At 42.5% G+C, this 23,135-nt stretch overlaps 1 protein-coding gene across 11 annotated transcripts in view; it reads right to left on the bottom strand.

Moving 5' to 3' along the window:
* ERC2 (ELKS/RAB6-interacting/CAST family member 2) overlaps window positions 1–23,135 on the bottom strand; it is a 1,199,719-nt gene that overhangs the window by 558,309 nt on the left and 618,275 nt on the right. The window lies entirely within an intron of this gene.

Below are 23,135 nucleotides of genomic sequence, written 5' to 3'. Positions count from 1 at the left end.
ATACACCTGTTAATTCTAATGGCTCTGTTAAGAACACTGCCATGCATATCTATAAATATGGTGTAAATAATTCACATTAATAATTACTTATACTGAAAAGATTATGTCTGCATTCAAAAATCAGCAAACTAAATATAAAATGTGCCCTTGCATGATAAAAACAATTTTCCCAATGCTTTTAAACTGTTACAAATACATTTTCTAAGCCAATGTAAAATGATGACAGCACCTTCATACAATATAACTTGAATTCATAAGGTGATTTTAAAAGGGAAAAAAATCATATATTTTAGCTTCACTCAGATTTGTTACGAGGCTGCTTAATTGGTATGGTTTTAGACAATGGCCAGATTCTCAATTCCCAAGTATCACTAATATTAGGATTAAAAAAAATAGACTATCATTTTGTTATTGAGGTTGGAGAAATATTTCCATAACTAGGGTTGTGCTATTAATCCAACTTTTCTATATGCCCATCTGCTTTGGGTAAGGGGTTGTAGGCTTGATCTCTGAGGAATGTATTAATAAAACTCAATGGTTCTTTCAAAACATTAATTAAATAAAAGAATGTAATTCAGAGCTAATTTTTTCACTCAGTTGAAAAAATGTTCTGATGATAAACTGTGATCCAATGCAATTTTAAAATAAACTCATATTTGATAAAATACATTACCACTATAAAAATTAGCATATTGTTAATGCATAACAGCTTGAAACTAAAAAAAAGAATATGTAAAGACATTCATTATTCAATTAGCACAAGTGATTATTTGTCTTTATTTGATAAACCACTTCCATAAAACTTGAGAAACTAATCACAAAACACTGTTTCTACATGCTTGGACTCTTAGATAATAATTTATTTGACTTTCTCATGATTTTGAGGAATGTCCTTCTTTTTATCTATATAATAATAGTCATGTGCAAATTCCAAATGAGATCTACATACTAATCCTTTTTTGGCAAAGGGAATGGATATTTGTTAATGCCCATATGATCACTGGAAATGCTCCAACATTTTCTAGTTCTTTATGTTCTTTTTTACTACAATAAGAAAATATTTAGTTACAACATAGCAGTTGATCAATATGCTGTAGAAATTGGTTAATATTCTCATATTCCCTCTATGCCCCTGTACATTAACTTTGAATTGCAAGGTCTTTTTTTCTGAATTTCCAATATACAAGTATTTACAAGATCTTTATTGGAAAATTCAGATTACAGCAAAGTTTTATAAAACTGTCACCTATGCACCATTATTAGCTAAAGGTAGATGGCAATGCTCGTCTACCTATTTTTTGTTTGTTTATGGGATTTATATTCTACCTATCTGGCAAAGGAAGGCTCAGGGGGGGAGGGGTAACAAAAACATATACATTAATTTGATAAAACCATAAAATATCAAACTAATAAATTACAATTCAAAAGGTTTGATTAAGCACAAGATGGTTATAATTACATGGGTAGAAGTCTACCACCAATCCTTAAAGGGCATGCTGCCCCCACCTTGGCAAGATTGTAGAGCATGCAATGGTCAATGTTTTAAATAGGGATAGATGTGAACTCAAAAATGCAGTTTGGTTCAGTTTATGGTATGTTATGTACCCAGTTTGTGAACCATGAACTGTTACAAGTTTAGGAGATAAACAAATGGGTTCAATCCATGAGGTTCATGACATCATAGAACCCCAGAATGCTAGAGATCCCAAATTTGCAGGGGATCTCTGGCTGACCCTACCTACTGTCCAAGTTTGGTGAGGATTGGATTTACGTGGTCTGAGTTATGCCCCTTCCCCAAAGAACGTGACCCTAGGAAAGTGCTTTCCATGGGAATGGCAGAAATGACAGGAGCAGGTTCAGGATGCTCAGGAGTGTATAGAACACATCATGTGCAAGCTAGGGGCATTAAACATGCAGAGGACCACCCCATGATGCTCCTCTACATGCCCTCCAAGTTATGTGGAGATTGGACTTAGCAACTCCAAGTTATGGAGTCCCCCAAATAAGATGCCACCAGGAAAGCATTTTGGGGGGGAAAGTCAGGCACAAGTTCAAAAGTATACAAAATGGAGCCTCCTAAGCTACACACATCAACCAGATAGGGAATCTCACCCTGTCATCTGCACCTCTACAATCTCACCAAATTTGGGGGTTATATTTCTGGAGCCCAGTTACAGGCACCCCCCTCCAAAAAAAAAAGGTGTCACACAGCTATACCATCCACCCCTCCCCCCAAGAGTGTGAACACCTCTGTGTGCCATGAGGGTGAAAGTGGATGCAAAGGGTGCTCATTATGGGGAGGGAGAAGTCCTCCACCCCCTGCATACCACAGGCCCCCATCCTCATGCACAAAACCCATCCTGCCAGCCAACTGGAGCCCAGTCCTAGAAGGGCATCACTAGGGGTCTCAGAGTCTCCTTCTTCTGATCTGTTCCTGGGATTTTTCTCAGAGGCAAAAAAGTTGTTAGGGCTGCACAAAAACACCAGCAGTTGCTAACCGTCTTTGAAGAACAGGCCTCTGATAGCAATGTTACAGTGGGTGAGGGGAAGCCCACAGTTTGGAAATATTTCCGCACACTCCCCAATGACCTCTGTGTGGCAGAGTGCCAGGTGTGCCACACTCATATTCAGAGGGGTGCAACCCCCAACACTTGTCCTCCTCCAACCTCTACAGGCACCTGCACAGGATGCACTTAACTATGTTGCTGCCAGAGGAAACAGTGGCAACCAGTGGGAGAAAGATGAGGCGTGATTCCTCTCAGCAGGGAGAAATAAAGGGGGAGCAGGAGCCCCCTCCAAGAAAAGCTCTTCACACTTAGGTTGCTGTGCATGAGACATCAAAGTGGCCACCCTCCAAGAGGTCAAAAGGGCAATGTGGAGGGCTCAGGAAGCAGTCTCTTGCCTCATCATTGGTAAGATGATTACTGTGGAAGACCAACCCCTCTCCCTCATGAAGAATGTAGCCTTTGGCCAGCTGCAATGACAAAAGTCAAGGTCCAGCTCTCCAGAGCAAAAGACAGAACCCTGTACTCTATTGCACATCTCTAGAGCAGCCAGTAGAATTGTCAAGGCACATCCTAGGAGGGGACAGCCCTGCCATGGGACCACAAAGTGGTTCTGCTCCACGTACAGGGAATGGATGCAGACCACATGGTACAAAACACTTCTGCCATGATACAGAGCAGCCTGAGGAAGTGGGAGAGTGGTGGCAAAATTGTCCATGGGTACATGGTCATGGATGCCAATGCCAACATAATGGCAACTAGGGGTGTGCATTCAGTTCGGCCAAACCGAACAGACCTCCAAATACCCCGATTCGGAAGTATACGGCATCATATACTTCCAATTCCAATTTACAGACATTATACGGGAGCCACATACAGCTCTCGTATACTTCCGAATCAATATTCAGAAGTCCACAGAAAAGGCGGGAAAGGAGCTTCTGCAGCCTCAGGGAAGCTGCTTGCCTCCTTTCCCACCTTTGGAAGCCTTTTCCCACCTCTCCCATAGCCTCCCTGGGATCAGAAAGGGAGGGGGAGGGGAAGAGGAGGCCAGCAGCCAATCCAAAGCATGCATTTGCAAAATGCATTGCAAATGCATGCTTTGCAGAGCTGTTGTGTAGCTGATGGCTGGGCTAATCCCACAGCCATCAGCAGCATTGTTGTATTTTTGTTTACTTGGGTATCCAAGTAAACACTGTTCACTGGCCAATCACAGAGCAGTGGTATTTTTTGAAACTGCTCTGTGTAGGGTTAGAGAACCTTTTTAAGGAGTCTGCCTGGCTGGACTCCATTCCATTGCTGCTGTGTTGGTGTGTGAGAGAGATTGTGCTGCGCTGGCCCTTGGCCTCAGCTGCTGCTGTTCTCTCTCAGCCTTGCCTGACCTGCCTGGAGAAGAGAAGACATCTAAGGTAGAACAGTCTTGGGGTTCTTGTTTTTATTTTAGTTAGGATAAAAGTAAAAGGACTTTTTAAGACTCAGAATCCCTTTATCCAGATTTGGGTGGGTGGGTACTGGGTAGCTTATTTGGGGTTAGGGTTAGGGGGTTCTGCTGGGGGTGGGGATCTGGGGTGGGGGGGTTGCCAATTTGCCTATATCTTATTTTAGTGCAAAAGTGCAGTGTTCTTTTACTTTTCCTGATTTGGATGGCTTGGATTTCTTGGGGTTAGGGTGAAAGTTTTTGGGGGGAGAGGAGTTGGTAAACTTCTTGTATTGTTAAAAGTCAAGTTTTTTACTGTTTTAAAAGGATTCTGTGTTTGATTTGTTGCTGTGTTGTGCTGCTGTTGTTTCTTTTCTCTTCTGGTTCTTGGGGGGGGGGCTGTTTGGCCTAATTTTTATTGTTAAAAAGGTCAGTTTTTTAACAGTTGAGTTTGTTGGCCTTTTCTCAGTGATTTGTTTGGATCTATTGTTGTTGGTTTTGCATCCTGTCCTGTTGTTCCTTTTCCTGGTTCTGTTTTTTTTTTTGTGGGCGGGGTCATTGACTGATTTGGCCTGAGGTTTTTTATTGTTAAAAAGGTCAGTTTTTACAGTTGAGTTTGTTGGCCTTTTCTCAGTGATGTTTGGATCTGTTGTTGGTTTTGCATCCTGTCCTGTTGTCCCTTTTCCTGGTTCTGGTTTTGTGGTGGGGGGGGGTGTGTGGATTAAAAATTAAGTTTCTTTCTGTCACATTTTTTTTAATTACCTCTGGTTGGTGTGAGGGGGTTGGTGTGTGGGCTGTGTCACTTTTATGTTTTTATAGTTATTTTTGGAGTCTGAGGGTGCTTTCGGTTTGGCTAGGGCCACTAAATAGGCTGTCCCACTAATAAGAGTGTTTTTAGGGATTGTGTTTTTTGAAATTTTAAAAAAAAATGAATCCAGTTTAGGGCTTTATCTTCTTTCAAAATTCAACTAGGCCAGATAAGGGCAATTTAAAAAGATTTTAGGTTTCTCAGCATGACTACTATGCCACAGCAGGCTCCCTTTTTAAGAGACTAGGGTTGCAGTGCATCTTGCATTCAGTCACTGAAAGCCGGTGCATCATTAGATTTCCATAGGGAAAACCACAGCTTCTTTCTAGTTATAGAGGACACCTGATTTCTAGTTTGCAAGGAAATTCAGTTTGTCCCAGGATCTAGTTAGAAGTTTAACTAGGAGGATATAACAAGGATTGCCTTCATCTCAAGGTAGCCTTTTAAAAACTGTAGCCAGGTAGAGGCAGAATCACTTAGTCTCCTAAACTTTACCGGACTACTACCCCAACCCAAAGAAGGACAGGTTAGGGACCACAAAAAACCAAACAAACAAGTTTTGGTGGGAGGGTTTTAAAAAATAAGTCAGGGCACCTGTTGGTTCAGGGTACAGTGTAGTGAGTTAGGTTTGTAAAAAAACCCACTCTCAGTTCAGGTTGTGTGAGACTGGCCAAGGATGACATGAGTGACAGGCAGCAGAAGAGGGGCCCTGGGGATAAGGCTAAGGAGAAGACTACAAGGGTGGAGGGGAGGGGAAGGGGGAGGACCCAGGTTTCCCCCCCACCTGGGCATAGGTCCACTCCACAGCCACCTTCCAGCACTCCAACCTCTGGCCAGAGTGTGATGAAGAAGGCCCGCTTCATTGAGGCTGCAGCTGGGGCGCCCCCAGCAGAGCTGCCATTAGGTGCTGGCACTGAGCAGGGCAGTCTATCCTCCAGCAAGAGCAGTCCTCCTTGGAGATGAGCTTTGGGGACAGTTTTCTGTCCAAAATGATCATCCCAAGGAGGGTGCAGAGTGTCATGCAGGAGCTGGAGAAGCTGGTTGAGGAGGACCAGCCCCCTTCTTTGGTTCCTTTGGGCACCAGCAGTCCTTTAGGGGATGACCAGGAGAAAAGGCCGCATGGGGTGGAGGGGGAAGAAATGGAGACACACGAGGTCCATCTCCGTCCACTTCCCCCCGGCGGCCAGCCCCTCCTGCCACCCCGAGACACGATGTGTCTGCCCCAAGCACCACACAGGAGATGGCTCCTGACACCCAAGCTGCCGGTCAGCTTGGGCATCCATACACCTCTGAAGCCTGGAAGCATTTCCAACTTATGGAGGATCCACGCTATGCGCAGTGCCAGCTGTGCAGGGCCCAGATCAGTCGTGGGCGGAACCCTGCCCACCTGACTCTGGGGAGGATGCGGAACCACCTGCAGAAGCACCACCAGGCGGTGCTTCTTAAGGAGGAGAAGCAGGCTGGTGCTGGGGTGCCCAAGCGGCCAACACCACCCAGCAAGGAGGTCCGTCCCATCGCAACTACCTCCAGAGCTCTCCAGGAGAGTTCCTTGACAGGGCAGGGACACCAGCCATCTCTGCCTGAGATGTTTGGTGGGGGTGGCACCTGTGTGCCAAGAGGGGGAATCAGGTACGGCAGGAGGGTGATCGCCTGGAACCTTGCCAGGTCGATCGCCCATGGGCTTCCATTTTCAGTAGTCGAGAATCCTGGGGTGCTAGGGTTGCTCGAGTACCTGGCGTCCTAGTACAAAGTTCCTGCTAGAAGCACCATTGGCAAGACCATTGTGCCATCTGTTTTCAGGGTGACCAGATCTGTAGTGAAGGAGCATTTGTCCCGTGCTGTTGGAGGAACTGTTCATTTCACCTCAGATATCTGGAGCTCCCAACATGCGCTTGAGGAGAATCTCTCCCTGACTGCGCATTGGTGGCAACCCAGTAAGCTGCAGGGTGAGGGTGGCAGTAGCAGCAGGCAGGGTCAGGGCCGCTAGGCCGGCTATCGCTGGGCCTTGCTGCACGCTGAAGCAGTTGACACGCCGCACACGGCGGACACTCTCAGAGCCATTCTCTCACGGCAGTTAGAGGGCTGGGTAGGCAGCAGGGACGTCACCACGGGCTTTGTGGTGACTGACGGTAGCTCCAACATCAAGGCGGCTGTCCAGCATCAGGGCCTAAAATGCCTTCCTTGTGTGGCCCACCTTCTCCACCTCGTGGTTAAGGACGCATTGGGCCAGACGAAAAGCCAGGATTGTCAGTATCTAGCCGCGACCCATGAGTATCATCTCCTGCTCCAGAAGTGTCGGCATATCACGGGTCACTTCTCACGCAGCAATACGGATTCATATCTGCTGTGTGAGAAACAGACACTGACAAGCATGCCAGGGCACCGCCTGATAGGTGACGTCAACACATGCTGGAACTCCATCTGTGCCATGCTGGAGCGCATGATGGAGCAGAGAGCAGCCCTGGATGCCTTTGTCTGTGAGACGAGGGTCTTTCAGGATGAGAACCATCTCACCCAAGAGGACTGGGTGGTAATTTCGCAGACTGTGGAGGTTCTTGGACCCTTCATGACCCACACATAAATGTTCTCGTCTGACACGACAAGCATCGCACTGGTTGTCCCCAACCTCCCTTACTAGACAGTGTTTCCCACCAGACTCATGCCAAGAAGAGTGCTGAGATAACACTCATCGGGCGACTCGTTGGCCCCTCTAGGAGCGGTAGGCGCCTGAGAGCAGAGACAGGTGCTGCGATGGTGAGGGACTATCTTTTGGAGCCCAACGAGTCACAGGAAACATCTCCTTTGGACTATAGGGTCGTGAAGGAGGGGGTCTGGCAAGCCCTCTCCTCCGTGGCCGATGAGTGTGCAGAGCGAGCACGTCTTTTTGTATATGGGCGACATTGTCTGCCCACATCGCAATCACCTGCAACCCTGGACAGTTGAGCAGTTGGTCTTCCTGAAGGTCAACTTGCCTCTGTTCGGCTCCCTGAACATATACTTTGAGAGTGAATGAAGTGAGCACCTACTTGTTCCTGCACCCTCTCTTGGTCCGTGCTTGGAAGGTGGTTGTAAAACGCTCTCCCACTAAACATAGACTAGAGTCCAAAGACAGCCCAAAAACTCACTCACAAATTGATTGGCAGTGCACCCCCCCCCATCCCTCCCCAAACCAAAAGTGAATGCTGATTTAAAAATTGCAAAGCAATCCAAATTTTCCCAGTCCCCATCCACACATGCCTAATAATACTGAAAGGGCCATTGCAGCCCCCAACTGTAACCGACAGCACCCACAGGCCCAGCCAGGATAACCCAGTTTTTTTTCAGGGGCAGGAGGAAGAAAGAGGGAGGTGCCAGTGATGATGACAGGCAGCCAGCAGCCATACTAATGCTGAGGTCCCTCTAATGGGGCAGTGACAGCTGGCGTGCTGCTGCTGAGCGGAGAGAAAAGGAATGGTTCCCTTCCTCTCACACAATCTGAGGCCCTCCCAGTGATCTTCCTCATTTGGGGTGCAACTCTGGCTCACCTCTTCGTGGTGCACCCTGGGTAACGCAAAAGAGCCTGGACCAGCCAACCATCCATCACTCAAGGTAAGTCTAAATGCTTCTTGCTTTGTGTCAGATACAGAATGATGTGAAGCTAGGTGGTGTCCACCGCTTCTCTTGTTTGAGAATTGTGTTGTTTGGGGCAGGGCTGGAGAGCTGGCATCTGTAGATTGCGTGTTCTGTGGCAGGAAAGCTGGCATCTGGGTGAGAGACCCAGAACCAGCATGCTTGTTGTGCTTGGTCAGCTCTCCCTCAAATCCCCTCCCCTCCAGGTGGCTTCCAATATACCCTATTTTGCCATTGATTTCAATGGCCTATAGGGGATAATAGGGCTGTATATTCGGAAATAGCCATATATCTCCAGTGTATATGGCTATTCTGAGTACTGGTATTCAGAAATATGCGGTATTCCGAATATTTTGGCCCCGTATATTTCCGAATCCGATTATTTCTGATTTTTTTTTTTTGCACACCCCTAATGGCAACTGTGCACCTCAAGGGTATCACCTGCCTGGCACAATGCTTCAACTGGTGGTGAAGGATGCTCTGGGGCTGGGGAGCTCAAGGCCTCCTCTCAAGACCTGCTGCTGCTTGGCTACCCACTTCTTGCATAGCATCAAGTCTGCCCATATACTGCGTGAGAGGCAGGAGAAGGAGGAGGAGGAACTCATGACTGCATATTTGGTACAGCAGAAGAGATGGCTGTTTCCCTTGGCAGAGTGATTGCAAGTGGGCATCACCACCAGGTTGCATCCTTCTGCAAGATTGTAAGTGGCAACTGCGTTCCAAAAAATGAATATAAACAAAAAATAAATTTGGGAAGCCAGGAAATGAATTATGGCACTTCAACTCTACTGAACCTATGAATATAAAAGATGGTCCACCTGAAGAAGGATACTTCATATCCGAAATGAAATTGGACTGGTTCTTTTATTTTTTGTTGGACTACAGTTTAAATGTTTTTTGGACAGTAGCTGTGTCATGGATAGGATGGTTTTCTATCTGTATCACTGAATTGTTTATTGTTACTAAGAAATTGCATTTGTGGATTACATTGAGAATTATTTTCTACATGGAGTGAGTTGGTTGTTTTTCTCCAGCTCTTTTTGCCTCCATGGTCCCGAACTCAACTGACCCCCAGATAAAAGGCAGAATTGTTCTCCTGAATGCAGAGTTCATGCAGTGAAAGTGTGAACTCTACAAAAAAGTATGGAGGTTATAGGCCAGGGGTGTCAAACTCATTTGTTAGGAGGGCCAGATCTCACACAAATGGAACTTTGTGGTGCTGGGCCATGTGTGCCATAAAATATGCCAGGTAGTGGAGATATAAACTTTATAACAGACAAACACAATTAAATATATTATTTTAAAACTTAAAATACACACATGCTTTGACTCTGTGGAAACGATGAAATGGCATTGTAAGCTTCTCCCCCATCCCCCAGTCTACTCAGATTGGCAATGGCTTTCCAGTATAATATCCCCCTTTGACTGTGGGTTCCCACATTAGAGTACTCACTAGATTAGGGTCATTCAACAGAGATAAGATGGTTGAAAGCATCAACCTTTTGTTTGCAAGGACACAACTCCAGGAAGCATGAGTGTCTGCTGGCTATAGGAGTGCTGAAAATGTAACCATCTCCACTCCATTTGAAACCACTGCAGAGCAAAGAGGAAGCTGCAAGAAAAACGTGGAATGGACCTTAAAAACCACCCCACATTTTCCTTGCAGCAGCGAGCAAAAAAAGGCAGGACAAGCCCAGGAACTGAGACTCAGCCTGGGAGCTCTTTGAAGCTTTGAGGCAGAGTCTCTTTCAGCCTGGGAGCTCCCAGGCTGAAAGAGACTCTGCCTCAAAGCTTCAAAGAGCCTGGGAACTGAAAGAGATGCAGCCTCGGAGCTTCAAAGGGTAAGGAAAGGAGGAGGAGGAGGGGAGGGGAAAAGAGCCCCGCAGGCCTGATCAAAGCCCTGAGCAGGATGGTTCTGGCCCATAGGGTGGATGTTTGACCCCCTGCTATAGGCCAACAGACAAAGGAAGAGGAAACAACGGGTAGAAGAGGCAGGGGGAAAGAGCCCAATCATAGTGTGAACACTATGAAGAGTGTGTTGTATCTGTTTGGTTACCTTTGATTTCTTATTTAATGGAACATAATATTAGAGCTCAGAATTTATTTTACAAGAAACTGATTTATTTTTGATCTTGAATTAATTTTGTTTATTCTGCTATATTGACTGCAAGACCTTGTAGTTGTCATTAACATTAGACTGATCTTGTCTTTGTAAAATGTATGGACATGTCATCGCTGTATTTATAAACATTCAATAAAGTTTGTTTACTTAAAAAAAAAGAGCCCAACCAGAGAGAAGCCCCACTACTGGTTGTCAGTGGTAATCAAGGAGTTCAGCAGTGGAGGGGATGCCAGGCATGCAATGGCAAAGGATTTGGCAGAGGTTATGGTGAGGGGAGTACCTCACCCAATCCCCTGAGCCTGCCAATGCCAATGCCCTTGAGTGCTGGTCATGCAAGGCTGTCATCTGGCCTGACCTCTTCTGCATGCCCTCTTAAATCTCCACTCCTACCTTCCCATCAGTATCTAGAGACATTTTCAATCCCTACCAGTCAGTGTGAGCAGAATAACAGGGTGGCTCAGAGGCCTGAGTCCACCTAATGCTCAAATCTCAGCAAGGAAGAGGAGTTCACTGTCAGGAGAGTATAAAATGTGGGTCCTCAGCCAAGTAGCTAAGTAGCTACGGTAGCTAAGCCCCACCATTTGGCATGAGCAGAGAAATAGGGTGGCTCAGAGCCCTGAGTCCACCTAACACCCAAGCTCCAGCAGGGGAGAGGTGATCACATTCATCATCAGGAATAAATGAATATACTCTGCTTTTTACAAGTTTCCTGCCTCTCTGCCTAACTGCCATCAGCCAACATTTTAATTGAGTGGAGACAGACTGTCTGGAAATGCATTCATTCATGAATCGCCACAAACAGCTTGAAAGTTCGTGGAATGTTCATGCCGGTTTACTTCTTGTGGTCTGTCATGCAATTAACATCTCTAAATTACAAGTACACATGTTGAGATACATTAATCAGCACTCATGGTCATAGAATTGCATCTGATAAACACATGAAAGGTTGTTTTATACTATTGCTAACAGAAAAAAGGTGATTCAAAGCAATGCAGTAATATGGTTTAGTGCGTCATGTAAGAGCATCTAATGCATTAGAAATATTCTTTGTGCAAGTATTGCTATCGAGATTGTTCAAACTATTTTTTCAACCCAAACAGGTATCATATGTTGCCCCTTGTGGATCACTTGGACCTGACTGTTCCTAACAAGTCCAGCAGGTGACTACTGGAATTGGATATAATGCCATGAATAGCTAGGAGAAGAATGGTCATGCCTCTAAGGACCTGTCCTTCTCCCAGCAGCTACCAATGTGGTTCTTGGAGGCAGCCACCAGGTACAAGTCATATCAGTTATTTCTACCGCACTACTACAAGCTGTGTAGATATGATATCTGTCTTCCAAACATCACAGAGACTGATGTACATACTAACTATTGCTTCTTCACAGAGCACTCAGCTGTGAGGCATTATGGGCTGTCAAGTTTGGATGCTGAAGATAGTGGCTGCAAAGAAACATTCTGGATACTGATGAGGGTTCTATGAAAAAAGCCCACAGAAAAAAAAAATCCACAGCCATAAATGCTCGCACAAAGAAAGTCCACAGGGAAAAGCACCCACAGGGAAAAATGCCAGCACAGGGAAGAAAACCCACATGGAAAGAAGCCAATATATATAGAAAAATGGCCACATGGAAAAATACAATTTTTATTAATTATAATTACAAAATACAATTTTTATTAATTAGAACTATGTTTAGAGAGCCAGTTTGGTGTAGTGGTTAAGTGTGTGGACTCAAATCTGGGAGAACTGGGTTTGAATCCCCTCTCCTCCACTTGCAGCTGCTGGAATGGCCTTGGGTCAGCCATAGCTCTCTCACAGAGTTGTCCTTGAAAGGGCAGCTGCTGTGAGAGTCCTCTCAGCCCCACCCACCTCACAGGGTGTTTGTTGTGTGGGAGGAAGGTAAAGGAGATTGTGAGCCACTCTGAGACTCTATGATTCGGAGTGGAGGGCAGGATATAAATCCAATATCTTCTTTATTGATTTCTCCCTTCCAAATATTTGCCAGAGTCAAACCTGCTTAGCTTTGTAGATCTGAGGCTTTAACTATTTCTACTATTTAAGAAAGAGAAGGAAGTGGAGGCAGCAGCAGCAACTGAGCTGGCTGGGAAGAAGAACAATCCTACTGGATCAGACCAGTCTCTGCAGTTGGGAGGGGCTTATATTTTAGTTGCATAATGGTACCAGAGATATAAAAGATTAGCCCGGTGTGGCCCAGGTCTTTCGTTATCCAGATCCTGAAGGACTTTTTACGTAGGTAAATTCTCCGCACATTTTCCTCTTGCTGAGGGGCAAAAATTAGATACTTTAATCTAATTTAATAGATTAAATTAGAAGTAGTATGGTTTTAATTTAGTAAAGCATGTTTTTTTTTTCAAATTCTCATTTGTAGGGATGGAGGAAAACTAAAAACAGTATGCCTGCAGAGGTCTTCAAAGCAGCCAGGTATCTTTCTTGTACTTCTTTAGAATGTATTTTGAGTAATGTGTTAACACCATGTGCTCCACATGGTTTACTTAATATAATGTCTTTGCAACAATAATTCCTTAGCCATTGAAGCATGTGACCATATGTCTGTAGTTTAGTTTGGTGGATGGGGGTGCTTTTAAAAAGAAAACAATATAATCCCAGGGACAATGTTTTCTGTTATTATTGTTTTTCCTTCTTAATAAAGTTCATTGATAACAAAATGGTTCACTTTTATTTCCAGTATTTTCCCTTCCAAACCTTTACACTCAAGACATTAAAGGCCTCTTCATACAGGCCACTTTTGTATAGTAATGAATTAATATAACAATAATATAGCACAATTATTTATATGTGATAAAATCACAACACAAATTGTTGCATGTGAATGAGACATATTTTACTCCTAAAATAACAATATTAAAATATAGGTAATACCTGTTCATTCTCCTAAATGGAGGTGAATGGTTATCCACAATTATAAATATCTATGGTGCTTTACATGGTATTTTTCCATGTGGGCTTCTTTCTAGGTGTGCTTTTTTCTGTATGGGCTTTTTTTCTGTATGGGCTTTTTCCTGTAAGCGTTTATGATCGTGGTTTTTTTTCTGTGGGCTTTCTTCCGGTTACCACTGATGAGAGATCTGACATTTCAGTTTAAAAATATAACACATTTTAAAATAAAAATTCTATTTTAGAAAACTTTTCTAAAACTTTTTAAGGTATGGCTAACATACCTGAAAGAGTACTTGATGTATTTGTATTTGATATGGGTAGTATGATTAGTACTTGATACAGGTAGTGTTTTAAGCATAACCCATTATTCCCCAGATATATAAGAATTTCAACAATACAGCAAGGTGTTTATGCCCATGAAGGAGCACTCACTTATCCACTTCACCATGAGCACGAAGATAGAAAATAAGTGTCCAGTCTATGAGTCCTCCTGGTGGAACGGCCAACCTGATGAGGTCTGGAAGGCTCCCGTTATTCTACCATTCCATTGAATGTGTAGAATAGAATTGTTCTATAAAGGGAACAAGGTTATACTTATGGATTGTGGAATTCTAGGCAGACTTCATTGCATCATGCACTATATATATGATAATATTTCGCTTCATTGTTCTTCAATTTTGTTATCATAATTTTTTGCATGTATTATAGCCTTTTCTAGCATATTCTCCAATTTTGTAATGGGGGGGGGCATTTTGCATTGTTTGTACATATTATATTTTTACTGCGTCAATTGTGTAATCTTCCTTGAGTCTCAGCCAGAAAACTAAAATTTGAGTACAACAGGACCTTAAAGACAAACAAGAATTTTGGGATATAAACTTTCAAGAGTCAAAACCCACTTTGTTAGGTGCTATTGCAAAACAACATGGCTATCCTCTGAAATTATCAGCAAGAAAGGTGGATTATAAACAAAATAGAATAAAGCCATGTTCATTTAGGGAACTGGTTCCAAGTCTGATTTCATTCTGTAGTTGTCTATTACAAAGGGAGAACCTATTTTCACTAACATGAGAGCATTCTAAAGTTATGGCTTAATATATATGCTGAGCATGTTGTTTGGCTCTCCAGTTTGATTAGTTATAATTTAGAGTGCTCCCTTATGTTGTTTCTCAATCTGAAAAGCAATATATTGTTTTAATAAAATGGAAACTATCATGATGCAAACACTGCTCAGTAGGCAGACCACCCGAAAGTACAATAGGCCCACTTTTTATAGGATACCCTGTGCAACCATTTGTTAAACTATCAGAGAATTAGATATGGATGAGGTAACAGTATAGGAATGATATGTTTTCACTGGGGAGTTTCAAAGTGTAAGGTGAGAGCTTAACAGCTCCATGCTTCAAAAAACAAAACAGCAGTATTTACAAAAATGGGAGTATAACTCAAAAGCATAATAAAGCATAGTTCTGAGAGGCAGCCCTATGAACAAAATGCAAAAGTTTGCCAAGCAATTTCCTCATTAATTTTCTTTTCTGAAACCCTTGGTCCCAAAATCAGTGCTGTCTGAGCAAACTGTGAAGTTTTAATGTATCCCACTTAGTGTACTATTGTACACAGTATCGTAAAAAAGAAAAAGTGACAATTCTGAGCTTCAGTGTCTTTCAAAACTATGAATTTGGCAAATCTGTAAATTTAAAGACAGTAATTGATTCACAGATTTATGAAAGATGGAAATTGAATATGATAAAGAATGCTATTCATTAGCAAAAAAGATTAATGAGATGGATGAGTATAAATACAGAAAATACATAGTCAAATAAATCAATAATTCAGATTAACAAATGCTGTGCATTTTCATATTCACCATGTTACACTGTTATGGTTACTGTGTCAACACTGGGAAAAATTCTCAAAACAACTGGATTCTAAGATCACTTAATTGGTATAGTAAGGACTTTTTTGGTAGTAGGAACTTCATTGCATATTAGGCCATACACCCCTGATGTAGCCAATCCTCCAAGAGCTTGCAGGGCTCTTCTTACAGGGCCTACTGTAAATTCTTGGAGGATTAGCTACATCAGGAGTATGTGCCCTAATATGCAAAGGAGTCCCTGCTACAAAAAAACCCCTGGGTATAGTCTTATTTTAGTATAGCTGCCACATATTAGAGAGCAGGGGTGGCCAAACCGCAGCTCAGAAACACATGTGGCTTTTCATGCATATTCTATGGCTCCTGAAGGTCGAGGAGGAAGTTAACACAGGTTTACTTTCAAATAAGCATGCATAGCATTGGGACCTCAGTCAGCCTCTGAGTGCTGACCCATAAGTAAGCAACTGTTTCAGCCATGTGTGAAGCAGGGAAGGAGGGAAAAATAGACAAGCTTGCAAGCTGTTCTCCTCTACCACAGAGGTCACCCAGAGTCCTAGAGCAGGGAAAGAGAGCCCAGAAGTTGACAGAGTTACTGGAAGGAGAGATGGAATTAAAGAGGGTGATGCAGTGTTCCCCCATAGTCTCATAGCTCTTGTAAGAGCTATATTTACTAACCTTGGTGTCTAGGCAAAGAGAGATGCATAATGATGCAAATGATGGTCAGTGTTTCCTTCTCCCACTGGTGCCAAAAAATAATTCTTGTTATATATGTGAACAGAATTGTGTTTAATAAATAGAGTTCTTGCCTGGCTCGTTGGAGCCTGGAGGACTGAGCTTGGGGACCTGGTAACAATGGGCAGCAGGATCCAAAGCCCTGCTGTCCTGCTCCAATCACGGGCCCCCTGCTGGTTTGAATGGTCAAACAGCATGCTAGCGCGGAAACCTTGTGTGTATATATAGAGTTGGCCCTCTTGGCCCAGTAGTCAGTTTTAAAGCACAGCCTTATACTATGCTGTGATAATAAAAAGAGCTATGATGACTACCACTGTGTCTCTTCATTGTGTGGAACCCACTATATTATAAACTCCCTAACCTTTTCCTGTACTGGTCTTATGAGGAGTGTTATTCCCAGCTTTTGTTTTTTAAAGAAAGTCTCCTTCTAGCATGGTTGTATTGTAAAGTGCATACATATGCATTTTATCTTTCTGTGCAAAGAAAGTATTAAGAGCTTTAATAAACACATGTGTGTTATATTTGTTAATGTCTTGTGGCTCTCAACCTTCTAATGCTTATTCTGTGTGGCTCTTATGTAAAGCAAGTTTGGCCACCCCTGTTTTATAGTGTCCCCGCTCAAAGCCTCTCAACATATTGATTTGGGTAGATGCTTAAAGGCACATGTTTATTAGTGGTCTCAACTTTTTTAAAAAAGCCAATTAAGTAGCATGATCAACAGTCTGAATTGGAGATGACTAGAAACTGTGGATTTAAATTGGGGGGGGGGGGTGGAATAGCCCCAACCACAATGTAGGAATATGAGGGGTGGAAATATGAAAAAAGATTTTTACTACAGACTTAGATTCCTATTCCCCCAGGCAATTGTTTATCGTATCACTCCTAGATGACCACCATTCCATTCTGGTACATACTGAGCCCAATAGTCACCATTTTCAGATGACATGATGACTGGAGGAAAAAGCCATTATAAACAAAACATTTCCATTTAGCTAGAAAAGAACGATTCTTTGCAGTATGCATCACATTACTGTGAAGTAGGGATGGCACTAGCACTATTCAAGTAAATGCCTTCATTTTTTAATCTTTATTTCTTAACATTGTTACAGAGAGCAACTCAGCATACCTGGACATTGACACGGGGGGGGGGGGGGGGGGCACATTGACTGTATATAGATGTTATCTCCTTTAATGAAATGCCTCTCTTTTCCTTAACCTGTTAGCTGCCCCCTGACACACACCCCTCTTTGTTCTCTCACTACATACAGATCTTCTCTCCTGTACATAGAGTGCCCTCCTACTCCCACACACATGATGCCAGACAGGATTGGCCATCTGTGATGGGAAAAGTACTCTTTAGATTAGGCTTTTTTCTCTGACTGCAACCTGAATGTGAACTGGATCTACTTGAATAAATGTAAATTTACCTTTTTTGCAATATACTTCTTGGGAGATTTATTTACTGCACTCATTATCACACTTCTATGACTGGACAAACTCTGCTACATTAATCAAATATCCCTATTAAAATCCCTGTAAGTTTTCAAAAAAATGCATTCTAAATATATCATTAATTAGGTATGGCTACTGCACATAAGCTAAACAGAAATACTGTGCATTAATCTACACCATGAATGCACTGTATTCAAATTTGAAGGCATTATATTCTGCACTGGTTTACCTCCTTAAATTCAAGAATTATAAGTTATGGATGAATGCCACCTGGAATCAAGTATAAATGTTTTGTAGGAAGAACATTCCCATACACTCCTCTCTGATATATTAATCTTGTCCACATGGAACAGTGCAGAGGAAAATCTAGCTGTTATACTATGAGGCGTAACAGGAATACAACTTCTACAAACTTGGACGATTTTAGTTTCTCTTGATTTCTAGCTGCTTCTATGTCTTGCATCTGCTATTTACAGAAATCTGAACCACTATGTTAAATTTTCATCTTTAATTAGGCACCTTGATACTCTTGCCAAATGCTAAGGAACTTCAGCCAAAAATAGGCAGTATTTCATGGAGAAGGTAGTATTTATCCATCTTGAAAATTTAAAAATTGCTTCATTAGAAAATCCTTCCAACGTGCAGATATTTAAAAAACTCCTACACAAGAAGAAGTAGAGTCTGTTAATGGTTCCCTAAAGAATAGTTTGCTTCCAATACTTTTCAACACATTAAACATTATTATGATGGGACTGAGAGCTAGTTACAAAATCTTAAATGCCTAAGAGTCAGTTACAAATATCTATAAGCACATTAGAAATCATTGCATCTTACTTTCAAGTTCATAACAGAACTATGCAACACTATATTCTATTTAGTACAAAAAATGAAAACTTAAGATGAAATTAACATTTTGCAACTAATATGTTAATATGCAACTAACTGTCAAGAGGACTCCTGACATTAACCAGGAATGCTTTCATTTTGCACTGTCTCTGCTTTGCACCACCACTATCTCCATGTAACGAATGAAACATTCCTTTCTGCCTTGTCTCATGGGATGGCCAAGGTTGTTCCTGTTGATTACGCTTGTACCTGCAAGGGGCTTGGGAAGAACTCTGGGAGGAGGGGCTGTTTGCTTCATGCCTGCACTTTGAATGTGTAATGTCTAAGCCTGATCTATAAGAAGGGGCAAAAAGCACACCAAAGTCAGTTTTCTCAAGGGCCATCTTGCCCTGATCTGTAATGAATCAATAAACAGCTATTCTTGTAATGGACTGTCTCTGATCTTTGAACTGCCGGGGACTTGACACTAAGATATTAAAAAGTATAGTTAGCATATTTCTAGTGGTGAAGCAATGGATAGTTTCTGGCTTGCTAGTTTACAAAAAAAGCAACTGGAGGGGCATATTATAGATCTATCAATTATGCATAGGATGGGGAAAATAAGGAGAAATCTATTGATTGAAACATTTATTAGCCAACTTTCTACCTTATATGAACTCAAAGCAGTTTACAACATAAATAATAATAAAACATTACATAAAACACATAAAATAACAAGTTAAAAATCAATAATTTAAAACTGCTGGTAGGCAGAAGAATTATCAAATCCTACCATGAATAAACTTTCAGCTGTCTCTAAAAGATCCAGAGTGAGAGAACCATGTGCATCTCCCTGTGGAAGTTGTCCCATAATCTTGGGGCTGCCACTGAAAAGGCCCTCTCTAGTGTACTCACTAGACAAGCTTCTTTGGCTGATGGGACAGTCAAGAGGGCAATTTCCAGGCAAGAATGTATGGGAGAAGACAGATACCCCAGTCCCAAACTACATAGGGCTTGAATTGGGCTTGGGAGCATACTGGAAGTCAATATAATGGCTGTAGTATTGGGTGCACATACTCCCCATAGCTGACCCCCAACCAACAAGTCCAGCCTCCAAACACTCTTAATGGGAAGCTGCAAGTAGAATGCATTGTGATAGTCTAGTCTAAATGTAACTAAGGCATGGATCACTGTGGCCACATCAATCTGAGCTAGGAATGGGTGCAGCTGGTGCAGCAGCCTAAACTGGGTGAAAGCATTTTGAACCACAGCAATCAACTGATTTTCTAAGGTAACCACTGTGTTGAGCAGCACTTCCAGATTGCAAACCTGGATTTTCAAGGGGAGTGTAACCCCATCCAAGACAGGAGTGGTCTCAAGTTCCATGTCTGCCTTTCTACTAATGCAAAAGACTTCTGTCTTACCAGAATTAAGTTTCAGGATTAAGTTCACCCCCTTTTTAAATTCAGCACCCTCTCATGCACCGGACCTTTCACTGGGTTCCCCCTTTTGTGCTTTGGGCCTGGGATCTTCAACGTCTGCACCTCTGGGTACTCCTCCCCGCTGTGCTTAACATCATCAGCCACCCTTGCTGTGCCTGCCTCTTGTCTTGGTTTTCCAATTCTCCACCTTCCCTCCTGTGCTAGATCTCCTGTTGGATTCCCTACTTTTGTACTTTGGACCCTAGAATCCTCCAGGAGGAGGTGAGCAGATGACTGCCTTCCACACCCAAGGAGAAGGATTGCCCATCTGCAGCAACAATATCTATGATGAGGAAGTAGGCAGTGCTAACCTGCCCCCCCCCCCGCCAATCCTCACAAAACTTGGAGAACAGGTAGAGGGGTGTCCCATTGAGTTCTTTGAATCGGATGCCTCTAGCTTGCAGGAGACCATTCAATATGATCCTGAACCAGTAGCTCTGATTTCTCCAGAGAGCACTTTCCTGCAGGCAGCTGCTTTGTGGGGCTATAACACACCCTCCCAAATTAAATCCTCACCAAATTTGAAGGGCATGTAGAAAATAATCAGCTGTAGACTCACTGTAAGTTTGGCATCTCTAGCCCACAGAGGGATCATTATAATGCATCACAAACCTAATGAAAAAACCAGTTTGATAAACAGGAAGATTCATGGAGATATGTAGTTCGTGAGACCCCATGAACCAGGACAAACCTCCATTTTCCCAATTTGTGCCCATCCCTATTAGGGATGCTAATTTAATACAGTAGGAATAAACATATATAAACTATTATCTTTCCATAAATTGGCTTTTCTCCATGAGTTATTCTGGCTCCATGTGGTATTAAACTGGAAAATGTCTGAAATTATTTTCATATTAAATTAGGGTTGCCAAGTCCAATTCAAGAAATATCTGGGGGCTTTGGGAGTGGAGACAGGAGACTTTGGGGATGAAGCCAGGAGACATTGGGGGTGGAGTCATGAGCAAGGTTGGAACAAGTACAATTGAACTCCAAAGGGAGTTCTGGCCATCACATTGAAAGGGACTGCACACCTTTTCAATGCCTTCCATTCATTAGAAATAATGAAGGATAGGGGCACCTTCTTTGGGGCCTCATAGAATTGGCTCCCCTGGTCCAATTCTTTTGAAACTTGGAGGGTGTCTTGAGGAAAGGCATCAGATTCCATGCTGAAAATTTGGTGCCTCTACCTCAAAGAACATCCCCCCCCTCCAGAGCCCTAGATACCCGCTGATCATTTCCCCATTATTCCCTATGGAAATTGTTCTCTATAGGGAATAATAGAGTGCCCAGTAGACATTCCCCCACCTCGCTTTCTAAAGCGGAGGGGAGGGCCTCCAAACCGGGGAATCCTTTGGCCCCTCCCTCTCTCTCACACACACACACACTTACTGGGTCTGGTTCCTCCACAACTTTACTTGCTCTGAAAATGAAAGCAAAACAAACGGAGGGTCTGTGCTCTGATGAAACTGCTGCTGACCCTTCCTGCTCAACTTTAAAGGCACACATTTTAAAAATGGACCTGTTTGCAGGTTTCTAAACCTGCTGGAGCTCTAGAGGTACATGGTGACTGTGGGGATGGGGCTTCCCCCCGCCAGCCAGCTGGCTGGGGGTGGGGGGAAACCTGTAAAACCAGAAGATCCCCTGCTGGGACCTGGGGATTGGGAAGCCTATATTAAATGTACGTGTGCAGATATTCATATTCATTAGGCAGTATGAGCAAAAAGGAATCTTGATTTGACTGAAATGGCAGCAACTCATACACAATTGTATGAAACAATGGAATCGTTCTCCCTCGCTGAAGCTCTCCATCATTATTTGCCCCAGATAAAAAGATCTCTGGATCCAATCACTCCAATTAGAATTGTGTATTGAGGTCATACTCTTATCTGTTTTTAGACTATACTGTTTTAAATTATTTTTATATTATATTAATGGATCTATCTATGATGTGATCTACTTTGAGCCTGTTTGTAGGGAGAGCAAAACACGATGTAAACACAAACTGAAAAATCAGAAGAATCTTGAATGCACTGTTACTCTGCAAATGAGATCACATCACTTGGAACTTCAAAATCCGGGGATAAATTTAGATGGAAAAAATTCTATAAGCAACTCTATAAAATGCAGCATGGCTGTGTTTGGATGAGGTTCCATATAAACATGTCTTTGTAATAGACAGTGAGAAACACAAAAAGCCATTTCTATACTTGTTCATCAGTTTGGGGTTATCACTACCTCTCTTTTAGGGGTGGGGGGGGGAAGCAGATTGACTACTCATGCTTTTCCAGTCAAACATTTTGACCTGAGTTTAAATTCCAGGCAAGGGACAATTTTAAAACTTGAAGCAACAGAAATCAATTGGCTTATGTAAAAGAGCAATGCCTGTTTTTTATTCCTGAAGGCTGTGACAAATAAGTGCCTGAAACTGATCTGAAATGTATTATGGGCTGATCATTATCCTACATTGTCTTTGTTATAATTTATATGACCATTGTAACAACACGCAGAACAGACCCTGGAGGAGCCCAGAGTTATAATTAAGAATCTTATCATTTTTACATCCTTTCCTCCTACAAAGCCTTTTATTTTTAATTTTGAGTTTATAATTCTTCTGTGTCCTTATCAGATCCAATTTTATGCAATAAATGACAGCAAAACTACTAAAACTACTTGTTACTCATCAAGCAACAAGGCTAAAACCTGTAATCAGTCATCTGCACCACCTTCCTTATTCTCTTTTACAGCTCTATAAATTGTGTCTAAGCCCTAAGCATGCAAAGTGCACATATTATTGTCTACTTTTAAGAGGAAATGACTCAAATAGACCCACCAGAAACAATGCTGTGCATGCAATACTTTTAGGTCAATTGCACATTATTTCAAAGACACACAACTTTTTGAACAGCCTTTTTTTTTTTTTTGTAGCATTTGCATTAAAAACACACATTAAGAACCCCAAAATGAGAACTCTCTCTAAGCTGGCTGGCTTCCTCTTGTATTATACAAATATTATTAATTTGGAAAAGAGTCCTCCTGACCCCTAACAACACACAAAGGAGAACATATGCCTTCCACAACATACTTTTTAAAATAGAAGAGGGATGAACAGTCTTCCAATTCTACCTGCTTTGTTGATAGGATATAACAATTGGCCTGCATTCTCAAAGGAAAATTGAACCTTAACACATAAGAACACTTTATTATCTACAAGAGGCCTAACCACAAGATACCACCACATCCTCCTGTCCAATAACTATACATGATACAATTGTCTGTGTTGACCTGGAAGTTCAGAAGATGTATGTGCTGGAATATTTAATCAAAACAATCCTGAAAACTGCCAGCAGAATATAATCACAATTTAGCACTGTTCTGAAAACTCTTATAATACTGC

Source organism: Heteronotia binoei, chromosome 5, assembly GCF_032191835.1.
Source record: "Heteronotia binoei isolate CCM8104 ecotype False Entrance Well chromosome 5, APGP_CSIRO_Hbin_v1, whole genome shotgun sequence".
In the NCBI taxonomy this organism is placed as follows: domain Eukaryota; kingdom Metazoa; phylum Chordata; class Lepidosauria; order Squamata; family Gekkonidae; genus Heteronotia; species Heteronotia binoei.
The sequence above is the reverse complement of the archived record's forward strand: the minus strand, read 5'-3'. Positions and strand labels throughout refer to the sequence as shown.